The sequence below is a fragment of the Carlito syrichta genome, unplaced genomic scaffold (assembly GCF_000164805.1).
Source record: "Carlito syrichta isolate Samal-C Ts95f unplaced genomic scaffold, Tarsius_syrichta-2.0.1 Scaffold305653, whole genome shotgun sequence".
NCBI lineage: Eukaryota > Metazoa > Chordata > Mammalia > Primates > Tarsiidae > Carlito > Carlito syrichta.
The window spans coordinates 748366-764848 of NW_007249749.1; the positions used below are offsets into that span (position 1 = coordinate 748366).

The 16483-nt window shown below is 40.2% G+C and overlaps 1 pseudogene; it reads right to left on the bottom strand.

Moving 5' to 3' along the window:
* LOC103264421 overlaps positions 1-16483 on the bottom strand; it is a 114213-nt pseudogene that overhangs the window by 3682 nt on the left and 94048 nt on the right.

Here is a 16483-nt window from a genome sequence, read left to right on the forward strand (position 1 = left end):
CACTGCACTCCAGTCTGGGCGACAGAGTAAGACTCCAACTCAAAAAAATATATATATATAAAATAAAATAAAATAAAACCTTGTGATGTTTACTAGATTCTCATGATCTACTAGCTCTTTATAAAATACAAAGTATGTGTATATTTTTTGTATTGACATATACGTGAAACCCTAATTAAGAATTTTTTTTTTTTTTTGAGTTGGAGTCTCACTCTGTCACCCAGACTGGAGGGCAGTAGCATGCTCCCAGCCACCGCAGCCTCGACCTGCTGGGCTCCGACGATCCTTCCGCCTCAGCCTTCCGAGTAGCCGGAACTACAGTTGCACTCTATCACACGTGGCTCATATTTTGATTTATTGCAGAGTCACAGTCTCACCAAGTTGCCAGGGCTGGTCTCGAACCCACGGGCTCAGGCAACCCACTCGCCTCGGCCTCCCAAAGTGCTGGAATTACAGACCAAGCCACCAAGCCTGTCTCTAACTAAGAATTTGAAGTATAGCCAATGAGCCAGCTACGTTCAGCTCCCACCAAAGTAAATGAATATAGAACATATTTTGCTAATGTTGTAAGCAATGATTTGACAGGCCTCATAACATTTTTTGGTGACATGTTTTGAGTGACCGCATTTTGAGTTACAGGAATTACGGATCTCATGGCCATAAAAAGTAATAACACTCCCACCCCATTAGATATTGCATTTATATCTAGCTTATTCATTTCTGCCTCCACATTGGGTAACTAGGGAAACAATGATGTCACTGCTCAGTGTGGTACTTAAAAACTTCTTTACTTAGACTTACTGCTTGAGAAGTCTGTAGTTATTATCACCTCCACCGCTGTAATAAACTCATACAACTTTTATTTTTCTGAGCTGCTGATAGGGGAAAGAGTATAATCCTGTTTAATGCATTGTTTTGGAAATATATATATATTCTAATGCATACTTTTTCTGAAAAATCATCTGTGCATTTGTAGTAGGAGGTTTTTTTTTATGTATATTGACAACACTGAGCCAATTATATGACCCAAATTAAATGCTCCCTCCGGACCGTGTTCTCTCTGTCTTCCTCTTCCTCATTGTGATCTTTCCATCATGTCGGTAACAACAGATTTTTAGACATAAGCAGTATCTAGATGTAAAAGCCATCTTCCCCCCAAATGGGGTAGAAATCAGTTAGCAGTCATTCTAGCAAAATAGATACAGCTATCACTTGTGTAATATGTTTGGTATAGTTTGGATATTTGTCCTCTCCAAATCACATGAAATGTGATTTCCAGTGTTGCAGCTGGGGCCTGGTGGGAGGTGTTTGGATCATAGGGGTGGATCACTTGTAAACGGCTTGGTGCTATTCTCAAGGTAGTGAATTCTTACTCTATTCGTTTCTCTAAGAACTGCTTGTTAAAAAGAGCCTGCCACTTCCCTTCGATGTCTCTTTCCTCCTCTCTCGCCTTATGAGGTCTACTTCCCTTCACCTTCTGCCATGAGTGGATGCTCCCTGAAGCCCTCACCAGAAGCAGATGCTGGCTGTATGCTTCTTGTACAGCCTGCGGAACCGTGAGTCAAACAAATGTCTTTTCTTTATAAATGACCCAGTCGCAGGTATTTCATTATAGCAGGGGAAACAGACTAAGACAATGTTTGTATTCTTAGTTTCTCAAATTGTTTCACTCATCCTTTCTCAAACTTGCTATTACCCCAACCACCCTCCCTCAGCTCTTGGGAAAATAGAAGCCACCAGAGATGAATTCCATTATTTTACTACCATCTAAACCACCGCATCTATCCACATCCATACCTGCCTGTACTCTGTTTTTCCTACACTTCTATGATTGAAGCGTCCCTGTTCTGGCCAAAGACCAGTCCCTACACTTGGGCTCAAGGACCCACCCCCTCTCATTCTCAATTTTCCCTCCTCTTCTTGCCTGAGCTTCTTCCTCTCTGCTGGACATGTTCATCATTCCATGGTCTACTCTCTCCTGGCTTTAGAAATCCTTTTCTTGACCCTACACACCACTCTAACTATTGACCCCATACCTCTTCTCCTCAGTTACCAGTAAATGGGATATAGTTCAACAAAGAGAGTAGCTGAGAGGTTAAGGGTCTACAGGATCAGGACCTTGAAAGTGTTTCTACAGTTTGCTCTCTCCATTTCTTTGTCTCCTATTTTCAGTCTCCTTAGATTGAGTTTCTGCCCCATCCACTCACTGAAATTGCTCTTGTCAGAGTTGCCCAAAATCCCACCTAGCCACATCCTGTAGACCCTTGGTCTTTTGGCAGCATTCAACACATTTGAACCCTCTCTCCTTCTTAAAATACTAGTTCCCCCAAAAGCAGAGCCTAGGCAAGGATTTGTGGTCACATGGTTTGTTTGGGGACAGATTCCAGGGAGCTAAAGTGAGAGGTTACAGAGAAGAAGAAAAGCCAATGCAGGGTTGTATTGTGGAGTTGACCACAGGTACAGGTGACTGGTGCGATTGGTGCTTGATTCAGGAGACCCTGAAGAGTCCTAGAAAATATTCCTTAGAACTATCTGCTCTTGAGGTTAAAAGTGGAATCATGTACTACTGGTTCTCATCCTCCCCAGCTCAGGGGTGGTCCCACAAGTGTTATATTTCCTGTCCCAACTCATGCATAAGTGCCAGTTTGTTCCTGAAGACTCACACTCCATGGGTCTGAGCAGCTCCAGGGCAGGAAGGGGGAGATACCTGGTTTCTTCTACCTGCATGAAGCTTTTGAACCCTTCATGAGATGCTATTGCAGCACTGGCTGGGGCTGAGATGACTTAAACGGGTCACCAGCTTTCTGACAACACACTTGACAGGCACCTAGCAACCATTTTTGCTGACTTCTCTGCTCACATCATAGTGCTGACATTCCCCATGGCTCTATCCTGAAACTGCTGCTCTTTTTAAAATCTAGTCACTCTCATAGGTGACCTCACTGAGTCCCATAAGTGTAAATAGCATCTATTTGACTCCCAAATCTAGTCCTGATCTCTCCCTCAAACTCCAGACTTGTGTTTCTAATGGTCTGCTTGACAGAAGTGCAGATGAAGATGCATCTCAAACCAAGCATGGTAAAAACAGATTTATTGTTTCTCCAGCATCACTGACACCACCAGCATCCAAAACCTTCTCTACCCCCAGTCTTCAGGCTGGATCATCATCCATCGAGTGTTCAGACCCAAATTTAGTAGTTAGCCTGGATTCCTGTATTTCCCCCATCCCCGTATCAGCAAGCCCCATGATGACATCCTACAAGCTGTGTCCTCCCCTTCTCTCCATCTCTATACCACCGGCTAGTCCAAGCCATCAACCCTCATCAGCACTCCGTTCTTCCCACAAAGCATCCAGAGTTACTAAATAAGGGATTGGCACCCACCTACTAAATCTCTCCTTTACACTAACTTCTAAACTCTGTACCCACCTGACCAAGCACTGTGTGACGCACTTTGACTTTTATGCGCCTGCCTACTGGCCACTTTTGGTTTTTCAAGCTTGCTAAATTTATGGCTAACAGCTGCCCGAGAGGTTCTCCATATTTTTGTGTGACTGACACCTTATAATTAAGATCTCAGCTAAACACACAAACTAAAATAGTCACCCAGTCTTTCTATTATGTCACCTATAATACTTGACCGCAAAGCACTTATCTCATCTGACATTTTTCTTCTTTTCTGTTTCTGATCAACTAAAATGTAAACTCCAGTGAGGACAAAGCTGACACATAGTCAGTCCTCTATAAATAGTTGTTAAGTGAATGAAAAAGTGAAAATTTTAAAATAACATACAAAACAGGATTTTATCCTATAAGGATTATTCCTATTTAGAAGAGATGCAAAAGGATGACTGAAATTAAAATTTTAAAATGTGTCCAATATTTTACTATTTAAAAATATAATCAGTACTGAGGAAAATCTGAATTTCACTACTTACCATCTATGTGTCTTTGAGCAAATTAACAAGACTATGTTTTTTAATCTGTCAAATGAGTGTAATAACGCTTATCTCATAGAGCTGTTGTGGGGATTAAATGAGATAAAAAGCGTTGAGCACAGTGCCTGACACATAGTAAATGCTCAAAATATGCTAGTCATTTTTGTCATCATGGTTGTCATCATCCTCATGGTCATCTGCATGCTCAAGCCCACTTCTTCACTTACTAAAGTAGCATATCAATATTGTCAATCAACTACTCATTTCATCTTATTTCTTTTTTATGTCACTTCTTGTCACCCTCATCCTCACCTTATTTTCATCTCAAACTTGTCTCGAACTCAAACTCATTCTCACCTCACCCCACCTCACCTCCACTTGTCTCCTCTCATCTCTTCTCATCACAACTTGTCTTATAGTTTGGGGAATTATTATAAGGCAAATATCCCTATAATCATCACCCAGGTCAAGAAATAGACACAGAAGCCCCACCATATGCTTCTCCAACCCTATCATACCCCACACCTCCTCCAAACTTAACCACTCCCTGACTTATATAGTTGTCCCTTCCTTGTGTTTCTTTATGATATTATCACCTGGATGTACATCCTTAGACTCTATGGTTTAATCTTGCCCAATTATTTATATATGTCTGTTAATGTCCCCACAATTTATCTGCAGAAGAACCTGGGCAATTTTGTAGCGATTCCAATGGTCTAGATTTTATTTGTGGTACAGTTCCACATGTTCTTCTGTCTTCTGCATTTTCTGAAAAATGGGTCTAGACACTTGATCAAACTCAGGTTAGATCCCTTTAGTAAGATTATCTGTCCTTTGTAATGTCATCATTGTCTAGATGTATTAATTCATGAGATTGCAAAATGGTGATATTCTACTAGTCATTTAATTTTTATTTATTAGCTGAAAGAATTTAAAAATACATATATTTCTATCTATTATTTGGTAACTCAGTAGTACAACTAACATAAGAAAGGCAAGATACATGCTTGATTTTTCCTTAATTTATCAGTTTTCAGGCTAATGAATTGATTCCTTAACTTCCTCTGAAGAAGACAATTTTTAAAAAATATTATAAACAGATGAATGTATACACATTTGATAGGCTTCAATCTATTGCAATTCTTATCCTTGTTGAAGTTCAAAATGTCCCATTATTGGCTAGTGGGAGACTTTTTCAGTTGCTTCTAGAGTCCTTTAGATATGACCTTAGTAATCTTTGTTAATTTCCTTACTTTCTGCTATTACTTAAATATTTAAAGTTTATCTTAAATATTTCTTTCCCCAGACCTGAAGTCAGCCATTTCCTCAAGAAGCTCTGGTTCTCTTCAGTGGTAAATAATATTTCAAGACTACAATCTGTGGGATTGGTCATTGTTTCTAAGCTTGTTTAGGGGTACTAGGAAAAATATATGCTTATTTAAATATAAAATATTCCTTAGTTCCATATTGCAATGTTTAATACAAATTCATGACTAAAGGGGTTGTATTTAACCTCTTCCATATTATATATCCCTATCTCCTTTTTTCTACACCATGAGTCTTAGTTCCCAGGGACACAGGGGATGATAGAATTAGAATATCTCATAATAATTCATTTGTTTTATTCCAACTATACATGCAACAGTCTCAGAATAACAATATTAATATCACTAACATTACCACTAACAATTAACATTGCTGAAAGCAGTTCAAATTTTTTTTCCCCGCATGTGCTCTTCCTATTTCTACTTCATTTTTTAATGCTTGTACTATATCTACATTGTCAAAGAGCACAACTATTACATACCTTTAACCTTTACTTAGTCTTAGTTCTACAGGTAATTATGTATTTACTGCTCACCAGCAGCTCTTATGCAAATATCTCTAAGTTATTGTCTGAAGTTTATTCTTCAGTAGATTCCTGAAGAAGCACTCATGGGAACAACATTCCTTAACTCCTTCCATATTGATAATAGTTTATCTGTGCCCTTTGTACTTGAAGATATGTCTTTCTAGATGCAAATATTTGGCTTATATTTTCTTTTCTTGAGTGTCTTAAGTATATGCTCCATTTTCTCCTCCCATGAAGCATTGCTGTCAGAATTTTGATTGTAATTTTTTTCTTTTTACTTGAAGACCATGAAGTTTAAAATGTAGTTTCAAATATCTATTTACTTTAGAATTTTTTTAATTATAGTTTTTAATGTTTGTTCTGCTGCCTTTTCTTCTTCAAGAACTTCTGTTATCCATATGTTCCTCCTAGTTTTGCTTTCATTTCTAAAATGATTATTTCCTTTAATTTCTCATTCTTTCTTGAGTTCTGTCTCTTCCTTTTTAAAATGTTTGATTTATGGTGTTATATCTTTAGGTTTATCTGTTTTATGGGCATGTCTTTCTGACATCCTTTCATTAACTCTAGGGATGTTATTATGCTCTTAATTTTGTTTTTAAAAATAATAATTTATAGTCTGGGTAACCTGGCGAGACCTCTTCTCTACAATAAAGCAAAAGTTAGCCCGGTGTGGTAGTGCGCACCTGTGGTTTCGGCTACTTAGAAGGCTCATGCAGAAGTATTGCCGGAGCCCAGCTGGTCAACGCTGGGTTGACCGTGAGTGTACCACTGCACTCTGGCCTGGGCGACAGAGTGAGACTCCAATTCAAAAAATAAAAATTTAAAAAAATAATAAGTTAGCATGAGATTTGACTTCAGTACTTCTATATTGCTTATTTTTATGTGAGATTAGTTTTTCTTAACTTTTAGAAGGAAGCTTGATTCCTATAGCTTTCCTAAGTTCACAGAGCTCCCTTTTGCTTTTATATAGTGTTAACATAACCTGATGGTGTGTGTTCTTAAATCTCTTGGTTTTGCTTCCTCCCTCTCTCACTTTTATCTGGACCATTTCTTTCCTTTATGTTTCTCCTAGAGTCCTTTAGACATGACCCCTATTGTCTATGTATTTTTCAAGTTTGATTCACTGTCAGTCATTTTGCTATAGTGGGGGACCCTGGCTTGGGAGGGACCTCTGGCTGATCATTTTTAAAAGTTCACAAAATCTAACCTCTTCAGATTTTACCGTGTGCCTTGCAATCACCTACTGCTGGGGTAGATAAAATCTTGCCTGTTTCAGCTACTGGCTTCTAAATAGCCCCCTAGGCGTTCTATAAATTTTTGTAGGCAATTTTGAGATCCCCTTCTTTCATAGACGGCAGATGCCCTATAGCTTCTCTTTGCTTCCTCCTGCACAGATGCTGATATTAGGCAAATCTTGTGTCTATTGATGGGTTGTCCCCTTCCATTCATATTTTGAGGCATCTCTGTAAACCAAGTTTGGTTGTAAATGCAGCCTATGGCTTTTTGGGTTTGGCCGTCTACTTGTTTTGTCTATTTTTATGTAGGGACTTGGTTTTCATCACCATTGCCATTCTCCTATAAAATTCTTGAGGAGCAAAAAATAAATCAGCCAAATCTTTCTTTGAGTCAACTGTCTGGTTATTCTATTTGAAATGATAGAACTACTCTATATATGCCAACATGATCAAATTTTACTTTTATGAGAGTGAAACAAAATATATATCTGCTTTCCGCTAGCCCAAACTTCTGTGTCTCTTTGCTTACAGCTCTATGAAAATCCACATCACAAAATGGAGTATATTGCTCCTAATGTATCAAGTGGTTAGATCACATGAGTATAAATGTTAGAGAGGTTTAGATGGTTCTATTTAGTGTATTAATATTGTAACTGGCTGGGCACAGTGTCTCACACCTGTCATCCCAGCACTTTGGAAGTATGAGGCGGGAAGATTGAAGTCAGGAGTTTGAGATGAGCCTGGGCAACATAGCAAGACGTCATCTCTACAAAAAAATTTTTTTTTAAAACTGTCTGGGCATGGTGGTGTGTGCCTGTAGTCCCAGCTACTTGGCAGGCCAAGGCGGGAGGATTGCTTGAGCCCAGGGGTTCAAGGCTGCAGTGAGCTATGATCACACCACTGCACTCCAGCCTGGGTGTTAGAGCCAGACCCTGTCTCTTTAAAAAAAAAAAAATTCTAAACTGAAGTTCAGTTTCTGACTTCAGACACAAGTGTTAATGAATAGGTACATTTACCTACTGATTAAGTAAAAATAGTTTCCCACATTGATGATTGAACAGATCAGGGTTTTAAAGAATTAGTACTTAAACCTATACTTAGCATTCTGCTCAACTTTCCATGTGATTTAATTCATTACTGCTTTACCCATTGCTTTAAAACAATATTCACCCAGAACTAGTGTTTTTAAAGTTAATTTGGGCAACCCCCTTGGGTCCACTCCCACTGTGGGAGCTTTTCTGCCCTCTAAATAAATCCTGCTTTCTCACTTAAAAAAAAAAAAAAAAAAAAGATAATTTAGGATCTTCTTGCCAGGCTACTCTGTCAAGTATAGCTTCTTAAGACAATAGCAGATTATGCCTCCAATATTTTTTATTGTTGAAGAGATAATATCCAGTAGAAGTTATTTTCACTTAGCCTTCCAAATATGGGATATTTTCTTATTCAAAATCAAAGCATGAAATGTCTTTTTAAAAAGTTAGACAATGGATGGATGTTTTAATGTATAGGTATATAATAAAGCTAATATAGTAAAATGTTATGGTAGAATCTAGATAATGAGTATAAAGATGTTGATTATAAAATTCTTTCAACTTTGTTGCATACTTGAAAATGGTTACAACATATAAGAAAAAATACCGACTGGGCTCGGTGGCTCAGTCTGTAATCCCAGCACTTTGGGAGGCCGAGGCAAGTGGATTGCCTGAGCCCGCAGGTTCAAGACCTGCCCAGGCAACTTGGCAAGACCTCATCTCTACAATAAATCAAAAATTAACTGGGCGTGGTAGCGCATGCCTGTAGTTCCAGCTACTTGGAAGGCTGAGGCGGAAGGATCGCTGGAGCCCAGCAGGTCGAGGCTGCGGTGGCCGGGAGCGGCCACTCCACTCCAGTCTGGGTGACAGTGAGACTCCAACTCAAAAAAAAAAAGAGAGAAAATACTACCATAGACTTTCAATCTCTATGAAAGAGAAATGGAAACAATTTTTGGATTTCATTCTAAAGTTTCTTATTTAAAACCAAATAAACTTTGTAAGATTTAGAAGAACTACATTTTGAAAGTTTCTTCTAAGTGTATCTAAGCACATTTTAATAACTTTCATGAAATGAGAGATTCTTAAAAACAGGTTGTATCTGTTCTTCTTTACAGAAGTTCTCTATCCAAAATAGTTTCAGGAAGGAGGTTTCCGTGATACAGTCTTAAAATAAAAACCAAATTAAAAAAAAAAATTGGCTGGCTGAACCGAATGCCAGAAGATGCTAGTGTAGACAATGCTTCCTTTCCATGCACTCATGCACACCACAGGGCTTTTGAGTTTTAGCTGGAACAGGAGGAATGTGTTTGGTTGAGGGCAAAGGCTGTAAGAAGATTTTAAAGAATGATATCAGCTTTGCCACCTGCCTCTTGAAATGGGCTCCATCCCTCAGGACTAGAGAAATAAAGGCCAGAAAGTGGAATTCCCAGAATTCTGGGCACAGCAGACAAACCTACCCTGGGCCTACATGCCTGAGCATCCAGAAAGTGAAGGAGGAGCCCGTACTTCCAACTCTTCATGGAAGTCAGGCCAACTGTGGCATCTTGAGGACTGGCAGTTTGAGGAACCTCCAAAAAAAAAACCCAGCATTCTTGGCATGGACATTACTGTTCTCAGAGTACGAGCTTTTGGCAGAAGCCACAGTGGCGTTCAGTCAGTCAGATTCCCGGGCAGTGGTGAGGACATCTGAATGAGAGAGAAAAGGGTGCCATGACAGACTGGCCACACGAGGCTGCCATGACAGACTGGCTAGCAGGCACATCTTGGTGGCTCACAGAAACAAAGGAGGGATACACAGAATTCCTTTATGGTTTGGAGATAGGTTCCTTAAAAGCAGAGCTTAAAATGGGAATTCTTGCTCAAGCAATTGATTTGAGGACCATTCTCAGAAGAAGGGCATGAAGGAAGCAGGACAGGGAAGGAGAAGAAAAGTACTCAAGACTGAGGTCTCATCTGGAGGTTGGCTTCCATCGAACCCCACATAAGAGTTCTGGGGAGCCGGGCTGGGTGGCTCAGCCTGTAATCCCGCGCCTTTGGGAAGCTGAGGTGAGTGGATTGCCTGAGCCCGCGGGTTCGAGACCCGCCTGGGCAGCGAGACCTCATCTCTACAATAAATCACAAAATCAGCCGGGCGTGGTAGCGCATGCCTGTAATTCCGGCTACTCGGAAGGCTGAGGCGGAAGGATCGCCGGAGCCCAGCAGGTCGAGGCTGCGGTGGCCGACGGAGTGAGACTCCAACTCAAAAAAAAAAGAGTTCTGGGGGGTGGATTGCATCACAGAATTGTTTTTAATACTCTGTGTGTCAGTCAGTCATTGGGTGATGTTTGCTCCCAAGTGTGGGCTTGGAATAGCTTTCCAAAGGAAGAAGCTCCTAAGGGCAATTCTTTGGAGAAAAGGGAGGTTGTGCCTTGTTAAAATCCTGACCCTAGTCGTGTGAGTGCATGATCTATAAAAGGGGACTGGGTGGAGCACCAAGAGGTTGCCATAGCTGCTCTATTCCTCTTTGGCAAGTGGGAGTTTCAGAGTTATTGTATTTGGCCATAAGTGTATATGTGACCCTTATTTTATAGTCACAGGCCTGTGAGGCCAGATGTATTAACCAAATATTGATCTTAGATTAGCTTTAAGTTTGTAGACGAATCAAAATGTTCCTGATATAAGGGCCAAAAATGGATTAAGTGCTTTTCCTTTGGAGGTTTTACCTAATTTACCTATAACATTTGTAAGCACCGTACTCATGATTAGAACAATTTTCTTTTTCTTTTTTTTGAGTTGGAGTCTCACTCCGTCATCTAGGCTGGGGTACAGTGGCACACTCACAATAACCTGCTGGGCTCCAGCGATCATTCTACCTCAGCCTTTCAAGTAGCCAGAATTACAGGCATGAGATATCACACCCGACTCATTTTTTTATTTATTGTAGAGACGAGACCTCGTCAAGTTGCCCAGCTGGTCTCAAACCAGCAGACTCAGGTAATCCACTCGCCTTGGCCTCCCAAAGTGCTGGGATTACAGGCTGAGTCACCGAGCCCGGCCTAGAAGAAATATCAAAGAGGTAGCAATAGTGTGAAAAGAGGATTCAATTTAGAGCTGGGTCACAGGAAATTCAATCCTGTTTCTATCACTTCTGTGGCTTTATTGAGGTCTCAAAGACTCTCTGAGCCTCGTTAGATGAAGCATGATGACATTTGCTACAACACTGTTAATATTTTGCTTGTCATATCTGTCAGGTAATAGGGAGCCATTAAAAGTCTTCAAGTGGAGGACAATTACTTGAGTTGGAAAATACTTTGAGAGGAACGAGTCTAGCAATTCTGTGTTAACTGCCTGGAAGAATGAGCAATCTGGTACAATGTGTCAGGCTTGAGGCAGTAAGGCCTTCCTGTCTTCTCTCCCAACCAGATTAGGTTAGAGCCTCCCGCAGAACTTTCCCGGGGCATCTTGAAATAGTATGGTCAGTGTTCATTTTATCCGCTAAACTTTACTTTGCATAAGGTCAGGAACCATACCCGTCTCATTCATCGCTGCACCCAGAGTTGGACAGCGAGTCTGTCAAATATTTGCTGAATAAATGAAGGGTTTTAATAAAATAGAGGGATGTAGTTGGATTCAGTAAATATTGGCTGATAATAAGTGACCTATCTTGGTATGAGATGAAAGGGAGAGTCATAGGTAACTTCAGCGCTCTGAGCCCAAATGAACAATGGAAATCAGTTGGAAGGGTAAGATTTCTATTGCTGTAAACAAATTGCCACAACCTGTTGAATTAGCACCATACACAATTTCTGTGGGTCAAGAGTCTAGGTAAAGCTTAGACTTGGGCTCCCACAGGCTGCAGTTAAGGTGTCAGCTATGACTGATGTTCTTATTTGGAACTTGAGATCCTTTTCTAAATTTCTTCAGATTGTTTGCAGAATTCAGATCCTTTCAATTATAGGACCAAGGCCCTCGACTCCTAGGGGATTTCCTCTCCATAAGCAGTTCACAATATGACCATTTGCTTCTTTGAATCTCCTCTTTCAGGGAAGGCATATACCCAATTTTAAAGGTCTCATCTGATTAGGTCAGACCCACCTAGGATAGACCACCTAGGATAGTCTCCCTTTTGATAAGCTCAGAGTCAACTGATTATGTACCTTAATTACATCTGCCAAATCCCTTCAGCTTTGCCGTATTCTATTAATGAGAAGGAAGTCACAAGTTCTACCATTTCTCAAGGGGAAAGGATTATACAAATGTATGAATACCAGAGGGCAGGGCTCACAGAGAGCCCTCTTAAAACTCTGCACACAGCAAATCAGCTCAATTTTTTGTCAGGTTTGAGTGTTGAGTGGAAGACAATAAGCTAGTAATAGATGAAAAATCAGCTGGGCTCGGTGGTTCAGCCTGTAATCCCAGCACTTTGGGAGGCCAAGGCGAGTGGATTGCTCAAGCCCATGGGTTCAAGACCAACCAGGGAAACTTGGCAAGACCTCGTCTCTACAATAAATCAAAAATTAGCTGGGCATGGTAGTGCACACCTGTAGTTCTGGCTACTTGGAAGGCTGAGGTGGAAGGATTGCCTGAGCCCAACCGGTTGAGACTGCGGTGGCCGTGAGTATGCTACTGCTCTCCAGCCTGTGTAACAGAGTGAGACTCCAACTAAAAAAAAAAAAATAGATGAAAAGTCAAAGTCGGATTTGTGGACTTGACAAAGCTGATGCTATGAGAGAGGGTTCACTACCCAGAGAGGAAAACAAAGGGCCAGGGACACTCTTGGTCTTGGGAAGATGTGCAATATTTAGGGAATAAAGAGGACCTAGCAAAGTAGAGAGCAGTGAGCAGAATGCAGAAGAGAAATTAATAGTGAACTGTCACATAAGTAGGAAGGAATTTCAAGAGCAGTATGATGAATACTGCTCTTGTCAAATGTAGCAGCAATCAAGAAATGTCAGTGAAGACAACTCATTTAACTGTGCAGTGACCTTAGAAGAAGCTGTTTGGGGGAGTAGAGGTAGTTAGTAGAGACTTAACAGGGCAAGAAATGTTAAAATAGTGAAAGAAGACTTCTGAGAAGTTCCATCCCGGTCCAGGACTGGCAAGGCCGGGAGCCTCACACTGCCTCTAGAGAGAATGAGCTTTCCCAGGCCCTTCTGGTTCTAGCTCCACCTACACAGCTCTTGGCCGACTTTCATTCTAGGAGTCGTAAGGTGGCACCACAGTTTGTATTTGGGCTGTCTCTGGGATCTTCTGGACAAGGCAAAAATGACACTACAGGTAGAAAACATACATACTCTACCAACTTGGGAAAATCTGAGGTAGGGAGTCTTTCTGCTCTCTGAATTAAAAATGGACTCTTCGGCCGGGCACAGTGACTCAAACCTGTAATCCCAGCACTTTGGGAGGCCGAGGCGAATGAATTGCCTGAGCCCGCCGGTTCGAGACCAGCCCTGGCAACTTGGCAAGACCTTGTCTCTACCATTAATCAAAAAATTAGCCGGACTGGTAGCACGTGTCTGTAATTTCGGCTACTTGGAGACTGAGATGGAAGGATCACCTGAGCCCAGCAGGTGGACACTGGGGTGGCAGTGAGCTTGCCACTGCACTCCAGCCTGGGCAATGGAGTGAGACCCCAGCTCAAAAATAAAAAATAAAATAAAAATGCACTCCTCTATCTCCTTCTGTGAGTTGAATTTTTAATGATTAGTACAAATCTTTGCTTGGTTTCTTTCTGGCCAGGCCTCATTTCTTTCAAGCCAGGAGCCCAGCTGCCCTCGCTGTTTTGTAGAGATCAAGTAGAATTCTGAGGAAATGAAATAGTAGGAAGGATTAAGCAATTGTTGGACCCAAGACAGACATTCCGAGGCTCTTGAAATAACCAGCATAGAAAAGGGATATCATTAATCAAATGCAATGTTGCCATATAGAATCTTAATTTAATTCTTTTTTTTTTCTCTTTTAATTTTTGTTTTAAGATGTGGGGTACAATTCAAGGTTAGGTATACAAATGCTTAATTTAATTCTCATGCAACAAAGCTGCAAACGAGTCTGTTTCTCTTTACTCTGTCCTGTCTTCCCTCCTTTCATTCGAAAGATCAACCTGAAGTAATTTTGTCTTATTATGAGAGATATATAGCTAACAGGACCAACACAAAGACTATCAGGCATCTGATTCCACCAATATGGCAATAATATTGTCTGGCTTTCTTGTCTCTTGCTTTCATTAATAGTTACAAAAATTTAATTCCATCACAGAGCAATTAACATAAGTATTTTTGCCATCTTTTTTCTTTATCATTTATCTCATGTTAAAACTTCCCAGATATAAATACTAAGTGTAAAAAAAATAGGATTAAAACCTACAGCTCGAAGAGTTTATAATCATCTCAGCAGCCTGCAGTGTGTTCATCTAACATTTTAAATGGATTTTTCCATCATTCTAAACCAATAGGGTAAGTGCTATGCTCACTGTTGTAAAGTGTATTTCATGGCTCACTGGGCTTTTCTGTCTTTAACTTTTCAATATATGTAATTTGATTAAATTTTTTGGCTGGTCAGGATAAGGAGGAATAGGCAGAAATTGCTCTTAACAGAATCTCCAATGTGCCTAGGATTATAATTGAAGCAGAAATGAACATCTTTCTCTGTAGGAAGTTAAAGAAAGGCTTTGTTCCATTTTTACATGGGAGATCATCTGTTATTGTAACCTAGACACCTAAACCCACTCCAGATTCAAAATGTGCCATTTATAAACACACATGCCAAATTTCAAATGCCCTTTCTGAATGTTTGCATAGAATTTGAAGCTTGCGACGCCAAAGTAAAATACAGTTTCCATTGTCTTGCATCTCCCACACTACGTGTGAGGGGCCGCTTTTCTCTGACATTGCTTGAATAGCAAAGCATAAGTTTGACTTTGTTCAGAAAGAGGAATGTTTCTGAGCTCAACTGAAATGATTGCTAGGTATACGGTGCCAACTTCATTTTCCCCTCGCAGAAATGTACATTTTTCCCTATTATAAAATGCACTCATAATAGAAATGCGACAGTTCCCAGGAGTGTGGTTATCCAAAGGTAATCTCAACCCAATCTGATTAGAGGCAAGTGGCTCATGCCTCAAAAAGCTCCAGGGCATGATTATTTTATGATAACCATACTCTGTATCATGTCTTATTGATTAACTAATAAAGCGTCAGCATTGCTATTTAGAAGAAAAGCTGAGAAACCAGGGGAGGATCACTGGTGCTAGAAAGGAAGTAATTCTTTCAAAACACCCAAACTGTCTCTTTTGCACCACCTCTTTACAATTTCAGGTGGCGTGTGAGAGGTCATTATGTGCCTATTCTAGTACCTCCTTGGTGATAAGCGCATCTGATTTGTTAAATCTGATGCAGTTAGTCACATTTAAATGTACCCTAAATTGTTACCTCTCCTGCAGTGAATTCTATGTGAGAGAGGAATGGCCTCTAAAGAATGCTGTACTTTGTTTTTATCATCCAGATGACTTGACTGCCCAAGTCCAGAGAGATATAGTTAGAACCTGAAAAATGCAGCAACCGGCTTGCCTGGAGTAGCCATATGCTGGTCATATCACCTAGCGTTGGAGTGCGAAGAGCATATGACTAGCAGTGAAGGATTTTGAAACTAGAATAGCTTTTGGACTATCACTAGGAGTGTGTCCCGTTGGGACAGCATTCAGGCATCCACAATATCCTTATCATCCCCAAAGGCTGTGACTACACATCTATGGAAAAAGGCGGGGTGAGGGAATTGAAGCAATTACATTAGGTGATTCGATCTAACCACCTATTTTGTCACAATTACTTTATGTTTTCATTGTAAATATAAACTTATAGCCTGAATTACCAAGTCATCGCTTCGGAATTCCATTTTCTCTTCCTATGTAGACACAGCTAATATATTCAAATTGAAAAATGTTCCCCAAGTCATAGTGTCCAGCTGCAGTTCTTGTTGATGTATCTTTTTGATCAAATTTAACTCTGAGGAGTAGAATCTAGTCAGTTCTTTTATAATTGGTCAAGAGTTACGTACCCAGTGCTGAAGTCAGGAGATCTCTTTCACTTCTCAATTCCTTTCCTTGGCTATACGTTATTGATGTCATCTGAACAGAATAACACTTGGAGAAGATATACATAAGGTTAGCTTAATTTATACATGTCTGCTTTAAGTATCCCACTATTCACAGAGCCAGTGGTATTTTTATCTTCAAAATCCAAACCTGCTAGAATGGAATTTCTGGTAATCTCCCAAAGAACATTTCACCAGAACCTCTTATCTTTAAATTTAAGTTTAGTGTTTGCCAGAACCCATCTGAACTGCTTTCAAATGGACCTTAAAACTAATCAAGATGATCATTTAACACACACCTTCCCATTCACCTGATGCTGCTTCTCACTCTTTTTTTTTTTTTTTTTTTTTTTTTTTTTTT